The sequence below is a fragment of the Aquarana catesbeiana genome, linkage group LG01 (genome assembly GCF_042186555.1).
Source record: "Aquarana catesbeiana isolate 2022-GZ linkage group LG01, ASM4218655v1, whole genome shotgun sequence".
NCBI classification, from domain to species: domain Eukaryota; kingdom Metazoa; phylum Chordata; class Amphibia; order Anura; family Ranidae; genus Aquarana; species Aquarana catesbeiana.
The window spans coordinates 981,877,506-981,895,564 of NC_133324.1; the positions used below are offsets into that span (position 1 = coordinate 981,877,506).

Sequence of the window (18,059 nt, forward strand, 5' to 3'; positions counted from 1 at the left end):
TCCCCATCGGGCTCCACCCCCCCCCCCCCCCCCCCCGGTACCAAAGACATTGGCTGCAAGCATGCTCAGTTCTCTTCATATGTATTTCACATATGAGAGACTTCTGGAGTTTCCCGGCAACTACATAGAAATATTTGAGGGATAAAAGTCAAGATGAAACTTTGAACCAGAAATTTTACACAAAAAAACCTTCTGCGGGGGATCCACTAAGACATTACTGTGAATACACAAATACCTTTTTTTAATATCTCGCATTCTAAATACAATGGAAATCTCATCATGTGACATTTCTCTGTGATAACAACATTGTACAAACTCTTTATACATTGTAATGGAATACAGCATCACACTCATATGATTTTATTTGTTTGCTACTTTTCAGGAGTATTTCATTATTCTGCAGACAGTGAGGCTTCTGTTGGCAACTACAAAATGGAACTGTATTCATAGTGATGGCTAGAGAGGTGAAGGACCGGAAAAAAACTGAAAAATTCAGAAAAAAGTTTTTTTTTTTTTTGTTTTTTTTTTGTTTGTTTTTTTTTTTTTTTTCCTGAAGGCTTTTTTGTTTTTTTCTAAAATATTGGAAAAATCGAAACAAAAAAAAATTGTGGAATATTTTATTTTAACATGAGGAATAAAATATTTTAGGACAGGGTGTTCACCTTAAGTTTTTAGAAGTTCCTAATTGTGATGACGGACAGAAAAGAGAATCTGCAGAAGCAGAGAGATGGATAATGAGAATTTCAGAAAATGATTCTGATTAAATGTCCATTGAAACTTTAGTCCCAACTCTCTTCTTAACACTTCCCCCATCTTCAGTTCTTTTTATGAGAATGGGGGTTTTATTTTTATTTAATACTGTGGAGAGGAAATATGACAAATTGTTACTTTTGGTTTTGAAAATTGTTTTGTGGAGGTTTTTTGGCTGTTCCACATAAACTAGTAATCAGTTCAGGAGATTGTCGCTCCCTTTGTTACAAATAAATATTATAAAAAAGTAAATTCTGTTTGTGATAATTGTTTGGCTACACTATATATTTAATATGCTAGTTGTGATCATTTTATGCCAAGTCAAATTGTCCATAGTCATATTTTATGTTCCTAAAGTAACAGAATGACTTTCAATCTTAAAAAGACAAAGTGCTAATGTAGCATTTTTTTCAATTTTTCCAAAAATTTCCATTCCCCCCCCCCCCCCCAAAAAAAAAACAAAAAAAACCTTTTTTTTTCCGAGTTTCAAAATTTCCGGAAATGTGACATCTCTAGTAATGACAATGGAAAGCATGCTCAGGAAAGTTCATAGGAGTTGGTTTGCTTAGAAGAGCTGATCCTGCAGACAATGGGGACATCTTGTGGCCTTTCTAAGTAACAACAAGTTCTTATAAATGGTAATCATTCTACAGCGCATGCTTAGATGTATTCATAGGAGTTTGTAAGCGCTCATTGATCTGCAGACAATGCACATTTTTTTGTATTGGTTTGTAACTACAAAATCAAATAACCGGTTGTGTATTCATAGTAATGATCACACCAGTTCTCATGAGATTGTTTTCTTACAAGAGATCATCCTGCAGACAATGGGGACATCTTGTGGCCTTTCTAAGCAACAACAACCTCATGTCAGCTACATTCACAGTAATAGTAATCTAGAGAGCATGCTCAGAAGCATTCATAGGAGTCTGTAAGAGCTCATTAATCTGCAGACAATGTGGGCTTCATTTGTCATTGTTTTAACACTACAATATCAAATAAAAAGGTGTATTCATAGTAATGACAAGCTGGAGCATGCTCAGAGGAGGTCACATGAGATGGTTTACTTACAAGAGCTGATCCTGTAGACTATGGGGACATCTTGTGGCCTTTCTAAGTAACAACAAGTTCAGATAAACTCCCATATACTGTGATGTTAATTTAGAGAACATGCTCAAATGCATTTGTATGACTTTGTAAGATCTCATTATTCTGCAGACAATGTGGGCTTTTTTTGGCATCAGTTTTCAACAACAAAATCAAATAAACTGTATATTCATAATAATATCCACCTAAGACAATGGGCAGACAAGTTCATAGGAAGTTTTGTTCAACTCACAAGAGCTCATCCTGCAGACAATGGGGACATCTTGTGGCCTTTCTAAGCAACAACAATCTCATATAAACTATATTCACAGTAATGGTGATCTTCTACAGCAGGGGTCTCCAAACTTTCTAAACAGGGGGCCAGTTTACTGTTCCTCAGACTTGGAGGGAGGGGACTGTGGTCATTGGGAGTAGAAAAGGTCCCAACATCAGTGGGAATAAACAATGGCGTCATCTTTGGTGTCAGTGGGAGGAATTGTGCTTCATCATTGGTGTCATTAGGAGGAATTGTGCCCCATCGGTGATGTCATTGGGTGAGATTGTGCTCCTGTGTTGGTGGGAGGAGTTGTGCCCCATCATTGGGGGGAGATGTGCCCCATCATTGGGAGGAGTTGTGCCCCATCATTGGTGTCAGTTGGAGGAATTGTGTCCCATCATTGGTGTCATTGGGTGAGATTGTGCTCCTGTGTTGGTGGGAGGAGTTGTGCCCCATCATTGGGAGGAGTTGTGCCCCATCATTGGGAGGAGTTGTGCCCCATCATTGGTGTCAGTTGGAGGAATTGTGCCCCATCATTGGTGTCATTTTGGCCAGTTGTTGGTGTCTTTGGGAGGAGTTGTGCCCCATCATTGGGAGGAGTTGTGCCCCATCATTGGGAGGAGTCGTGCCCCATCATTGGTGTCAGTTGGAGGAATTGTGCCCCATCCTTGGTGTCAGTTGGAGGAATTGTGCCCCATCATTGGTGTCATTGGGAGGAATTGTGCCCCATCATTGGTGTCATTTTGCCCAGTTGTTGGTGTCCTTGGGAGGAATTGTGTCCCATCGTTGGTATAATTGGAAGGAAGTGTGCCCCTTCACTGGTCTCAGTGTGGAGGAGGGGATATTATGCCTCATTGTTGGTATTAGTGGATGACACAGTACCCCAAGGGCCTGATAAAAGCAAGCAAAGGGCCACATCTGGCCCCCGGGCCTCAGTTTGGAGACCCCTGTTCTAGAGCATTGCTTCTCAACCTCTTTTTTAGTCAAGGCACCCCCTAAAATTATGAACAGTCTCGGGACACCCCATTCTAAAATGTAAAACATTATTCTAATAGTTTTACATAACACATCGTCATCCACACACGAAGGACACCCAACGTTGGCTGTGATGTATTTTTCCAAATCCACTATACTTTTACACACTGGTACTGACTAGTATTCCATAGTTTCTCTTCTCCCTCAGTTTTTCTCCATCGCTAATCTAATGTAACCCCAGCGCTTACAGAGACGGGCAAAGGGAGGATGATTGGTTGTTAGGACTCCGGTGGCTAGAAGGTGGTAATGGTGCACAATGAGAACCTGTGGCTTTATTTCACTATAAGGCAGGCTTGTTCCACCTGCTGGCCTGTATACATTTGTGGTAAATATTTTGCCAGGGCACTCTGGGGGAAAACGGCTGATCTAGAGAACATACTCAGAATCATTCATATCAGTTTGTAAGAGCTTGTGATTCTACAGACAATTGTGGGCTTCTTGAAACTACAAAATGAAATGTGGTCCAGCTTATGGATGGTCCCCAGGCTCCCAGCTCCAGGAGGGGCCCCCGGAGAAGCACTGCCCAAGGACCCCAGACAGAAGAATTCTTCAGAACCAGGTGCTTGGCAAGTCTGGTTGGGGGAGGGAACTGAACCCAGGCTCTGAGTGTTAGGTTGGCCATATTGCATACTGTAATAAATAGGGATTGAGAAGCACAGCAGCACTTGTTCTAAGTAACTATGTGAAATAAACACACACCAGAGGGTCTAGAACAAAAAATATAAGTGCATAAAACCAATATGGAATAGATAATAAATCACACAAAAAACAAACAAAAAGCAAAAGCCAGGCCGACCATCTAACACACATCTAACACACATATAAAATAGAAATGTAAATATAAACAGATGATATAAAATCAAATATAGAAGAAGATGATAATACAGATCGTTCTTCATTGCACACAGTCCATGCCACCACCTTCTTCATGACTGTCTGCTTTGGGGCAGAGGGAGGGGGTCCTGCCAGATAGACATCAAGGGGACCCATTCAGCCTAACAGCTGCCCTGGCCAAGTGGATCCGGCTGGTTGGTTGCACAATGCCACCAAAAATGGTAAAGCTTCCCAACACAAGGGTTGCCTAATAATGTTTGAGAGAGTTATGGGCATTGTGGCTCGTCACACCTGGTCCATCTCCTGTGGATCTCGTGCTGTGAAAACACAAAACTGCCCCCCCATCTAAGCATTGTAAAGTTTGGGGGTTGTAGCTCCACAGCGCCATGTACAAAGCCATTTAACTTCAAACTAAAAGCTGTTTACTTTTTCTGAAGGCAAACACAAAGAAATGCTTCCAGCAGCAAAACAAAGTGCAACACACAAAAAGTCTGCTTGTCTACAAAAGTACAAAATATAATGAAACCCGGTTCATAGATGGGACTTTACCCCGGGCTCAGCACAGCCCCAGTCTGCCTATTACTCCAAACAGGTGTCTCTCCCCAACTCCTTCTCACACCACCACACCGAATACTACTTTCTGGTTTAAGTGCTGCTTCCCAGAGCCTCCTAGACCTTTGGAGACTGGAGTCCCTGTAGTCAGGGGTGGAGGCCCTTTTGTGAGAATAGAAAAAGAAAATGGGGCGCACTGGTCTAGTGCATTATCCAACCAATTTATTTATTTCTCACCGAAATGTCACTTTAGGGGCTCAAAACCTCTGGTCCCAAATACCTCTCTATTAATACATAGAGGACTGCGAGTCAGTTCTCTCCTTAACATGGCTAACCCAGAAATTCCTCACCCACCTATGGTGAGCCCCCCGAGTACCCACACTCTTCCCTTAAAGGGATCCTAACTTAAACACTGGTGCCACATAGCACCCCGTTCAGGACCCCTCCTTGGCGTCCTGTACAGTGTAAATGTTGGAAAGTAAAGGGATAAAAACAATATGCACTCGCTCTGTAAAAGAGGGAAGTGGACATTTGGTCATGCTCAGAGAAGGGTCACCTTAGAGGACTGCATAGTTCAGCAGACAAGCGGATGGATTTTTTTTTCCCCATCAGATTCCAGTGTACAATATTCTTTCATCAAGAACCAACTGCGATTCTTTCTAGTACTGCGCTTCAATCATCATTCAGGTAAGTAAAATTCCTGTAACTCTCAGTATTTTTCTTTTTTACAGGAAAAAAAGGCGATAAAATGTATACACAATCACATAATAAAAATACAATCCCTCCCTCCCCATCCTTTCCACCTCCCCCCATCCCCAAAACACATCCGCTTCCTCCTCCCCCATCCATCTCCTATCCACCAACAAAGCAACATACAATTTAGCCAAGCACAAGTTCACGCAGTCCTCACTCCATACCATCCGCTTCCCTCTTACTTCCCAGCACCTTACGTCCCACATCACCTCTCTTAACACCGCCATAAAAGTCCATGCTCTTCTTTGCTTGTCTTGATCTCCCTCCACCAACCCAAAGAACCAACCACTAAAGTCCACATCCTTATTACCAAGGACCTCATCCAAAAAGGGAACCAATCTTCTTCTCACCCTTCGAACAAAGGCAACTCAACCAAGGCATGTTCCATTGTTTCCATATCAGCACATCCTTCCCTCGGGCACATCTCCACTCTGCACAGATCTCTTGCTTTCAGGAAAACTCTAGTCAGCAGACATCTCTGAAAGGTCATCCAAGCGATCTCCTTCTGCCTGTTGGTAACACCACTGATCGAAAATTTCTTCCAGCATAGTTCTGTCATCCTGGGGCCAAGACCTCGGATATTCACCACCGTTTCATCTCTGGTAATCCATCTCATCAGTTTCTCTTCCCTTAAAGGGATCCTAACTTAAACACTGGTGCCACATAGCACCCCGTTCAGGACCCATCCTTGGCGTCCTGTACAGTGTAAATGTTGGAAAGTAAAGGGATAAAAACAATATGCACTCGCTCTGTAAAAGAGGGAATTGGACATTTGGTCATGCTCAGAGAAGGGTCACCTTAGAGGACTGCATAGTTCAGCAGACAAGCGGATGGATCCTACAGAGTTAATCGCTTGTCTATAGAACATGGATGCGGTTTTGCTTTTTCCAGCTGAGCACCACATTCCACGAACGGTGACACCCGCGGTGAAGGACAATGACTCTGCGAGCCAAGAGCTGTATCGGGGTCACTCCCGTCACACTCGTGCAGCGCCAAGTCATCCTCCCACAACACGCTCACTTACACACTTGTCTCCAAGCTGCTAGTGAGAAAATAGAACGCTATACAGCTGTCAGTGTGGAACATAAAAACCTCTGTGACTTCTGGGGCACAAGGTGTGGCCTTGTGAGGTTGAAGCTGCCTCCCTAGATGGGAAGCAGACAAGGAGGATGAAGTTTCTCATTGGATGAAGTTTCTGACTGAAGGACCTCAAATAACTGCGCATGCCAAACTGGAGGTGCTTTCAAAAAAGAGTTAAGGGAAATTGTAAGGGCTCCATCATGGAGAAAGGTGGGGCCTTGTGGGTGCCAAGCTGCCTCCTTTGATGGGAAGCAGGCTGTATCTTCTCATTGGAGGAGTGGGAGTAGCTGTCCATTGTTAGCTCCATGCCCCAGTAATAAAAAAATGAAGCAATCTTACTCAGATGGAAAGTGATTGTGGGAAAAGAAGCCCCTGACTACAGGACTGCAATTATCTATTTGTGCCAAGTCAGCCATACTATCCAAAAAGAGTTAAGGGAAATTTTCAGGCTGTTTCATGGAGAAAAATATTCCTTGTGAGTGTGAAACTGGCTTCCTAGATGGGAAGAAGCAGATATGGAGGATGAAGCTCCCGACTAAAGGACTACAATTAGCTATGCGCACCAAGCTGGACATCCTAAAAAAATGAGTTATCAGGAATTTTCAGGCTGTTTCCTGGACAAATATAGTCTTTATTAGTGTTAAATTGGCTTCCTGGATGGGAAGAAGCAGATAGGGAGGATGAAGCTCCTGAGTGCAGGATTGCATTTAGCTAAGCGCACCAAGCTGGACATCCTATGAAAATGGGTTAAGGGAAATTTCCTGGACAAAAATAGTCCTTGAGTGTGAAACTGGCTTCCTAGATGGCAAGAAACAGGTGGGGAGAATGAAGCTTCTGACTAGAGGACTGGAATTACCTGCACTTTGATAGCTGTCTGTACTATCAAAACAGAGCTGAGGGATACTGTAAGGCGGCTTCATTGAGAAATGTGGGGTCTTGTGAATGCAAAGCTGCCTCCCTTGATGGGAAGGAGGAAAGGAGGATGTAGCTTCTCATTGTTTGCTTTATGCCCCAGTAAATAAGTGCTGATGGAAGGTATACAATTGTTCCCTTAACTGGAGTTCAGTTCTTCAGTATTCTTCCTGTGAGGCTGGTCCCTGCCTGATCCTTGTTTCTGGACCTGCTCCTGAGTACTTCTCTTGTACCTGCATCCGTGACCAGCTCCCTGTACCTTGCACCCTGTTCCCTTCTTCCAGCTCCCTGTACCCTGCACCCTGTTCCCTTCTTCCAGCTCCCTGTACCCTGCACCCTGTTCCCTTCTTCCAGCTCCCAGTACCCTGCACCCTGTTCCCTTCTTCCAGCTCCCTGTACCCTGCACCCTGTTCCCTTCTTCCAGCTCCCAGTACCCTGCACCCTGTTCCCTTCTTCCAGCTCCCAGTACCCTGCACCCTGTTCCCTTCTTCCAGCTCCCTGTACCCTGCACTGTGTTCCCTTCTTCCAGCTCCCTGTACCCTGCACCCTGTTCCCTTCTTCCAGCTCCCAGTACCCTGCACCCTGTTCCCTTCTTCCAGCTCCCTGTACCCTGCACTGTGTTCCCTTCTTCCAGCTCCCTGTACCCTGCACCCTGTTCCCTTCTTCCAGCTCCCTGTGCCCTGCACCCTGTTCCCTTCTTCCAGCTCCCTGTACCCTGCACCCTGTTCCCTTCTTCCAGCTCCCTGTACCCTGCACCCTGTTCCCTTCTTCCAGCTCCCTGTACCCTGCACCCTGTTCCCTTCTTCCAGCTCCCTGTGCCCTGCACCCTGTTCCCTTCTTCCAGCTCCCTGTACCCTGCACCCTGTTCCCTTCTTCCAGCTCCCTGTACCCTGCACCCTGTTCCCTTCTTCCAGCTCCCTGTACCCTGCACCCTGTTCCCTTCTTCCAGCTCCCTGTACCCTGCACCCTGCTCCCTTCTTCCAGCTCCCTGTACCCTGCACCCTGTTCCCTTCTTCCAGCTCCCTGTACCCTGCACCCTGTTCCCTTCTTCCAGCTCCCTGTACCCTGCACCCTGTTCCCTTCTTCCAGCTCCCAGTACCCTGCACCCTGTTCCCTTCTTCCAGCTCCCTGTACCCTGCACCCTGTTCCCTTCTTCCAGCTCCCTGTACCCTGCACCCTGTTCCCTTCTTCCAGCTCCCAGTACCCTGCACCCTGTTCCCTTCTTCCAGCTCCCAGTACCCTGCACCCTGTTCCCTTCTTCCAGCTCCCAGTACCCTGCACCCTGTTCCCTTCTTCCAGCTCCCTGTACCCTGCACCCTGTTCCCTTCTTCCAGCTCCCAGTACCCTGCACCCTGTTCCCTTCTTCCAGCTCCCTGTACCCTGCACCCTGTTCCCTTCTTCCCGATCCTTGTACCCTGCACCCTGTTCCTTTCTTCCAGCTCCCTGTACCCTGCACCCTGTTCCCTTCTTCCAGCTCCCTGTACCCTGCACCCTGTTCCCTTCTTCCAGCTCCCTGTACCCTGCACCCTGTTCCCTTCTTCCAGCTCCCTGTACCCTGCACCCTGTTCCCTTCTTCCAGCTCCCTGTACCCTGCACCCTGTTCCCTTCTTCCAGCTCCCTGTACCCTGCACCCTGTTCCCTTCTTCCAGCTCCCTGTACCCTGCACCCTGTTCCCTTCTTCCAGCTCCCAGTACCCTGCACCCTGTTCCCTTCTTCCAGCTCCCTGTACCCTGCACCCTGTTCCCTTCTTCCAGCTCCCAGTACCCTGCACCCTGTTCCCTTCTTCCAGCTCCCAGTACCCTGCACCCTGTTCCCTTCTTCCAGCTCCCAGTACCCTGCACCCTGTTCCCTTCTTCCAGCTCCCTGTACCCTGCACCCTGTTCCCGTCTTCCAGCTCCCTGTACCCTGCACCCTGTTCCCTTCTTCCGGCTCCCTGTACCCTGCACCCTGTTCCCTTCTTCCGGCTCCCTGTACCCTGCACCCTGTTCCCTTCTTCCGGCTCCCAGTACCCTGCACCCTGTTACCTTCTTCCAGCTCCCTGTACCCTGCACCCTGTTCCCTTCTTCCAGCTCCCTGTACCCTGCACCCTGTTCCCTTCTTCCAGCTCCCTGTACCCTGCACCCTGTTCCCTTCTTTCAGCTCCCTGTACCCTGCACCCTGTTCCCTTCTTCCAGCTCCCTGTACCCTGCACCCTGTTCCCTTCTTCCAGCTCCCTGTACCCTGCACCCTGTTCCCTTCTTCCAGCTCCCTGTACCCTGCACCCTGTTCCCTTCTTCCAGCTCCCTGTACCCTGCACCCTGTTCCCTTCTTCCAGCTCCCTGTACCCTGCACCCTGTTCCCTTCTTCCAGTTTCCAGTACCCTGCACCCTGTTCCCTTTTTCCAGCTCCCTGTACCCTGCACCCTGTTCCCTTCTTCCAGCTCCCTGTACCCTGCACCCTGTTCCCTTCTTCCAGCTCCCTGTACCCTGCACCCTGTTCCCTTCTTCCAGCTCCCTGTACCCTGCACCCTGTTCCCTTCTTCCAGCTAACAGTACCTTGCTCCCTGATACCCCTGTTTATTGTGCCAGTTGTGACCTACATAGCCTGGTATTTGGGTTGCTGCGATTTCATGTTTCAGTGTCACTTATATTGTTGATGGTTTACTGGTGTTGGTGTCAGAATTGTGTTATTTGTCCTAATAAACCTCATTTAACTTCTTTCAGCCTACGGGCTTAAGGGTCAATGGTCAGCTTGGCGAGTGAAGGGGAGGCTGGAGGGGAGCATTGAGTCAAGGGCAGGCAGGCAGAGAGGCTTGGAGCAGTGGTGTAGCGTGGGTTGTCAGCACCCGGGGCAAGGCAAGTCATTTGTGCCCCCCCCTAACCTGTGGACTTTTACCACTCCCCGAGTCCCTTCCAATACAATAGTACTGACCTACCTGATTCCTATACTGACCATTACACACTACACTGACCACTACACTATACTGTCCACTACACTTTACTGTCCACTACACTATACTGATAACTATACTACACTACACTGACCTCCATACTAAACTACACGACACTGACCACTATACTAACCACTATACTATACTACACTAACCACTATACTGTCCACTATACTACACTAAACTGACCTCCATACTACACTGCACTGACCACTATACTACATTGACCACTATACTACACTGCACTGACCACTATACTACATTGACCACTATATTACACTGACCACTACACTGTCCACTATACTACACAACACTATACTGTCCACCATACTACACTATACTGACCACCATATTACACTTCACTGACCACTATACTACATTGACCACTATACTACACTACACTGACCACTACACTGTCCACTATACTATACTGACCACCACACTATATTACACTGATCACTACACTACACTGTCCACTACACTATACTGACCACTATACTGTCCACTATACTACACTACACTGACCTCCATACTAAACTACACTATACTGACCACTATACTACACTGACCACTATACTACACTGTCCACTATACTACACTATACTGACCACCACACTACACTACACTGACCACTACACCATACTGACCACTAAACTACACTATACTGACCACTATACTAACCATTATACTGACCACTATACTACACTATACTGACCACTATACTAACCATTATACTGACTACTATACTACACTACACTGACCACTATACTACACTATACTGACCACTATACTAACCATTATACTGACTACTATACTACACTACACTGACCACTATTCTACACTATACTGACCACTATACTACACTATACTGACCACTATACTAACCATTATACTGACCACTATACTACACAGGAACTTGAAATTAGGAGCAGTCAGCCAGTGACACATACTGGCACCCCCCAAATGTCGCGCCCGGGGCCACAGCACCCCCTGCACCCCCCACGCTACACCACTGGCTTGTCACTTATATTGTTTATGATTTACTGGTGTTGGTGTCAGAATTGTGTTATTTGTCCTAATAAACCTCATTTAACTTCTTTCAGCCTGATTCATGATATCTTATGGTACAGCCTACCAATCAGGTCATCCTTGCTGGATACCTCCATGTGGTATCCCTGACAGACGCTAAAGTGCTCGGGTTTGACTTGAAGAAAGGGTGGCATCCCTACCCAAGATGGCAGAAAGGGGGCCTGCTGCAGGACATGTGAAAGGGTCCTTCTGTGGGTCTGTAATAAAGGGCCCCATGACAGGAGTAAAGGGATTGGTGGAAAGGTCCCTGGTGTCCGAGGTCAGGGGGGCCTTTCATGGTGTCTCGGCATTGAAGGTTCTAGACTAGCTACTCCTCTGGATGTGGGGAATGAAGATCCTCACTCCACACCAGGAACCTTAGGGCTGCATGGCAGTAGTGCTGATCACAAAGATACTGTACTGCCCCAAATCCTGAGTCCTTTTTGGTTCTGGAAGAGATCAAATATTTTAGAGTCTTCTGGCTTTCAAGATATAAGACTTTTTTTTTTTTTGGTGACAGGTTCTCTTTAATGTCCTATACATTACAAGTGCTATTTATACTCCTATACATGACATGTTCTCTTTATTCTCCCTAGGTGACAGCTCACCTTTATGCTCCCAAATGTTCCGGGTTCATATTATTATACTATACTACCATTATAGGTTTTGTATACTCTCCCATGCATGATGTCTCCCGTTCATATCATTCCAATACAATATACAGAAGGTTATCTTTATTCTAATATTAATGAAAGTTCATCTTTATACTTCTGTACACAATATATCTTCATGTCCAGGTGAAATCCACAAGCCATCGGCAAACAGTTTTCATCTTCTGCAAGTATGAAAGAAAAGATATGTATTTTTTTTTTTCCCAAATATATTTATTGATTATTTTTGATCAGGCAGTAAAAGTAGATTAGACATTAGCAAAAACATACAGAAAAGCAATGAGTGGTTGTGTAATCGCTAAACATAAGGAATAGTTACACTAAATAAGGAACAGTAAATAATATTTTATAATATATGCGATCAACCAAAAATATAAATGTAACATTTTTATGAACTAAATGACAAAATGAACCAAACCCTCTAAACACAAAATGATAAATCATACAGATGTAATTTTATACTGACCAGTTCAGGACTTGATAACATTTCATCAATCTTTAAAAAAAGTATTTGAGTCTTTTCTAGTGCTTACAACACAATCAAATGAAAGTTAATACAACAGTGACATCTAGTGGCTGCAATTTGAAATGACAACTAAAACCAACTCCTTTATGACACCTGGTGGCTGTTTGCACCTCTGCAGCCAGGAATGCAAACATTTCAATTAAAAATTCCTTGTGCAAGGGACCAGGTTGGGGGAGGAGCTGCTGACCAAGATGGCTGCATAGAGAGAACGAGCGTCTGACATGCTGGCCGATGCACCTGAAGCGGATAAGCTGACAAGCTGATATGCTAACAAGCCGCGGACTCTGGCGGTTCGTTTAGCCGTCAAACATACCTTGTGCCGCCAGCTTCTCTCTGGGTGTCTCTCCGGGTGATTACCCCATCGCTTCGGGGGGGAGCCTGCGGGGACGCTGAGAGGCGGTGGTGAAGGAAGGCGAAGGAGCGGAAGAGGAGACCAGGAGCGAAAGAGCCAGAGGCGCTGTTAGAGGATCTGCCTGTGGAGTGCCGAGACAGTTCCCGGGGCAGAGTCGGGAGACAGCGGGCGCGGCCCGGCGGGAGCTTCTGTGTGTCTGCGGAAGCAGACGGCGGAGACTCTCGTCTGCGGACGCCCTCTCCGGCGGGGGCCTTCGTGAGCGGGACGGCAGTGATCAGGCAGGAACAGACGGACCCAGGGATCCAGGGATCTCTCGGGAGAAAATCAGCACATCGCCTAAAGTCACCTAAAGAGCAAGTATCATTATTACTATTACTTACCTCCTAATAGACTGTGATTTGTATTGAATTGGAATAACAGCACGAGAGACACAAACAACAGCATAATTAACCCTATATGAAAAAATAACGGTTAAATAACGATTAAACGATTGAACAAAAACGCCCCGAGGGGAGCTCAGAGAGGGTTCAGAAGGGGGTATTAAAAGGACTGAAAGGACTGTAAGACTCCCCTAATACACCAATACCCTCCCCCCTTTTTCCTTGTGAAATACTCAAAGGCACAACAATAATCTTGAGGGTTCGGAGAAGGGGAAAACAGGGAAGTAGGGGGAAGAAGAGAGGAAGATGGCACCTAAGAAAGGCAACAAAACACCGCAATCACAAAAGAGCAAAAAAGATAAAGCGGAAACTAACAATAAAAACACTACAGGGGTACAGCCAATACAAACGACTGACATCAAAGAATTCTTCCAACAGTTACAACCACAGTCTCCCCACGCAGCACAAGCAATACAAACATCACAAGAATTATCAAATATAGCAGAATCATCCATAATATCCAGATCATCAGGAGAAGAACAAATAAACCATCCTAGAAACAGCTCACCTATTGATACAACAGGATCAATAAAAGAACAAAAAGAGCAGGATAAGGAGAAATGGGATATAAGAGCATATATTCGTTCGCTTCCAACCAGGGTGGACATGGATCAATACGTGCATAGATTAGAAGAACCATATAAAATGGAGATACAAGAACTTAAAACATCCACTAAAAATACGCAAGAAAAAATGGTTACATTAGATAAGAGAGTTCTAAAAACAGAAAAGAAACTGATCAGGATAGAGGAAAAAATACAGCAACAAGAAAAACAACTAATATAAACAATATAGATGAACTAGAAAACAGAAATAGAAGATCCAATATAAGAATAAGAGGCCTAAGAGAAGAGGTGAACCCAAAAACACTCATAACAACACTACAAAAATTTTTTCAGGAAATTGCTCCAGACATTGATACAAAAGATTTAATTATAGACCGAGCACACCGAGTAACAGGAATAAGGAAGCTAGAGCCAAAAAAGCCCCGGGATATAATTTGTAGAATGCATTTTGCTCATATAAAAGACAAGATAATGTTCGCTGTCCGTCAAAACAAGAACATCCAATATGACGGAGATCCTCTGATGTTCTTCCAGGATCTATCAAAATTCACGTTGGATCGTAGAAGAGCGTTAAATCCTCTAGTGGAGCAGCTTTTTTTTTTCCTTCTCTCCCTTCTTCCTTCTTCACTCTTTCTCTCTTGAATGGGTGAGATTAAATTTTGCTCCTTCAACGCAAGGGGACTTAACTCTCCCAACAAAAGAAATCAAATTCTAAATTTACTCAATAAACAAAATGTGGATATTATACTGTTTCAAGAGACGCACTTTCGTTCAAATCACATACCAAAACTTAATAACCAAAATTATAACAATTGGATACATGATACATTTCCCCACTCAAAGTCGAAAGGGGTATCCATTGCCTTCCATAGGAAAGTACCCTATCAGATAATACAAAAATATATGGGCAAGGATGGCAGATCTTTGGTCATAAAGGTAGCAATATATGGTACAATTTTTACAATCATTAATTTTTATTTACCAAATTATGATCAAATAAAGATGGGAATAAGAGCTGTAAACAGGGCTATGGAGAAAGCTGAGGGTACAGTGATTATGGGCGGGGACTTTAATTTTATCATGGACACAAAAATGGATACAACTAATACCCATGCTTATAAAAATAAAAATCAAATAGAGGAATTTAAAGGGACATTAGCAAAGTACCACCTGGTGGATATATGGAGAGCCCAACATCAAGCGGAAAAAAATATTCATATTATTCTAACATACATGATTCCTACCATAGGATAGATTATTTTTTTATTAATAATTCAGGAATGGTTATGACTCCATCATCAGATATAGGGGGGTTCTTATGGTCAGACCACGCCCCATTGTTTCTGGAAATTAAGGTAATAGAACGCAAAAAGATAAAGGGTAACTGGGGGCTAAACGACAACTTGTTAAAAGATAAAGAATGTGCAGAAGATATAAGAAAAACAATAAGGGAATTTATGGAGATTCATGAGAACGATGAAACATCAATACCCATGCAGTGGGAAGCATTAAAATGCGTAATAAGAGGGACATTCATCAAGCATGGCTCAAGATTAAAAAAAAGTAAGAGTCAGAAGAAATCCCAGTTAATAAAAGAAATAGAAGAACGGGAAATAAAACATAAACAAACCCTTAATCCATCAGAAAAAATAAATCTAAAAGGGAAAAGAATGGAGTTACAAACCATGCTTGATGAAGAATCTCTGAGGATCAGGGACCGAAGAAGAGCACAATGGTACCAGCAGGGAAATAAGACAGGTAAAATATTGCCAAATCATTAAAAGAGCAACAAAATACATCAAATATAATTAAAATATTAAAAGCAGACGGGGAATATACATATGACCCATAAGAAATATTGAAGGAATTCCACGCATATTACTCAAATTTATATAATATTAAAACACCACAGGGGAAAAAGAAGGAATTCCACGCATATTACTCAAAATTATATAATATTAAAACACCACAGGGGAAAAAGAAGGAGGAAAGGGACAGGGAAGAAATTAAAAAATATATTGAAGAAACAGCCCTGCCGAGATTCCCTAAAGAAACACTCGAGGTCCTGGAAAGAGACATCTCAATAGAAGAGGTTCAGAAAGCGATCGCAGAATTAGTCCCGGGGAAAAGCCCAGGACCTGATGGGTACACCACTAGATTTTATAAGCACTTCCAGGACATAATCGCCCCCATCCTGAAAAAAACATACAACTCTATATCTCACAGTCAAGGCTTCATACCACAAAGCACAGAGGCTCACATTATATTAATTCCAAAGCCAGAGAAGGACCAAACGCTCTGCAAAAACTACCGACCAATTTCTTTAACCAATATAGATATAAGGCTATATTCCAAGATTATTGCGAATAGAATAACACCTATCCTACCTAGCTATATAACATTAGATCAGGCAGGATTCACGAAAGGCGGAGAGACTAAAGATAACATCATAAAGACTTGTACACTGATAGAATTCGCCCAAAAGACAGCCACGGAAACATGTATACTGGCTATAGATGCCGAAAAGGCATTTGATAGGATAGGGTGGGGCTTTCTGGAAGAAACATTAATACAACTAGGTATGGGTCCAATAATGCGTAGTAGGATCTCCGCGCTGTATTCCAACTCGAAAGCAAAAGTAAGAATAAGCGGCATAATATCAAAAGATATAAAAATAATGAACGGAACCCGCCAGGGTTGTCCTCTCTCCCCTCTACTGTTTGTATTAATAATGGAACATCTAATTACAGCAATTAGAAATAATAAAGATATAAAGGGGATAAAACTGGGGGGAAAAGAGTACAAGATAGCGGCATATGCAGATGATCTGCTAATATATATAACTAACCCCTTAACAACTATTCCTAACCTAATGAAGGAATTCAAAAGATTTGGGGAATTAAGCTATTTCAAAGTAAACTACGATAAATCGGAAATAATGAATATATCAATAAATTAAAAAATATATCTACTTATGCAAAAGGATTTTCCATTTAAATGGAAACAAGACGCAATAAAATATTTGGGAATCTTCATAACAAAAGATTTCAAACAACTACAGGGGAAGAATTATGAGGAAGCAATTCGGAGGGCTATCAAACTACTACAGAAATACGAGAAATTAAAATATTCATGGACAGGAAGAGTTAATATTGTAAAAATGGACATACTACCAAAGCTTCTATACATTTTTCAAACAATACCACTGGAACCCCCCAAAAAACTGATGATGGAGTTGAGGAGAGCCACGGTCGAGTTTATATGGATGCACAAAACTCCCCGGATAAAAAGGGAAAACCTAACAAGAAGAAAAAGAAATGGAGGGCCTGCGTTACCAGATTTTGTAAAATATCTGCAGGCAGCATCACTGACTAGAATAGTAGACTGGTACCATAATAAAGAAAAGAAGCAATGGGTCAGTATGGAGGAGGAAATAGTGGGGCCCCAATTAAAAGTTCTTCCATGGACAGAGTCCCACACTTAAGACCTAAACGAAATGAATTAACACTCTTCGTTAAAGCCACATTAAAGATATGGGATGACGTAATGAAAGGGGGGAAGCTCTCCACGATGATTGGACCCATGACCCCATTGTTTCTCAACCCCGAGTTCCCCCCAGCTAGGGGAGCGCAAAAGTTTTTAAAATGGAATAGATCGGAACATACAAGACTGGTACAAGTTCTCGAGAATGGGAAAATACCCACGTTGCGGGAACTGGGATTGGAAAACGAAAATAAATGGTTACAGTATCAACAATTAAAAAAGTTTATAGAGCCCAGAATATTTAAGATAGATAGATCACTAACTAATTTTGAAAAACTATTGCTGAGCGAACAGATCCCAGTTAGGAATTTATCCAAAATATATGCTGACTTAATTCCGAACAGCCCCTGCAAAGAAATAACAAGTATAAAGAAATGGGAAGCAGAAATGGGTAGATCCTTATCAGAGGAGGAATGGGAAAGGGTTTTTGAAATTATGCATAGAACAACTACAGCAAATAAATAACAAGAGAGAAACTATAAAATAATAATGAGGTGGTATAGAAGCCCAGTCACCCTAAAATTAATAAATAAAGGAAATACAGACTTATGCTGGAGGTGTGAAATAGAAAAAGGAACAACGGAGCACATATGGTATGGATGCCCCCTAGTGAGAGGTTTCTGGAACGAGATATTTCAGATTTATTATAAGGTATCAGGAGTAGAGTTAACCCCAAGTTTGGAAA

The 18,059-nt window shown here is 43.6% G+C and overlaps 1 protein-coding gene across 1 annotated transcript in view; it reads left to right on the plus strand.

Moving 5' to 3' along the window:
• Positions 1-18,059, plus strand: part of LOC141129063 (uncharacterized) — a 162,578-nt gene that overhangs the window by 33,433 nt on the left and 111,086 nt on the right. The gene's annotated exons all lie outside the window — the stretch shown is intronic.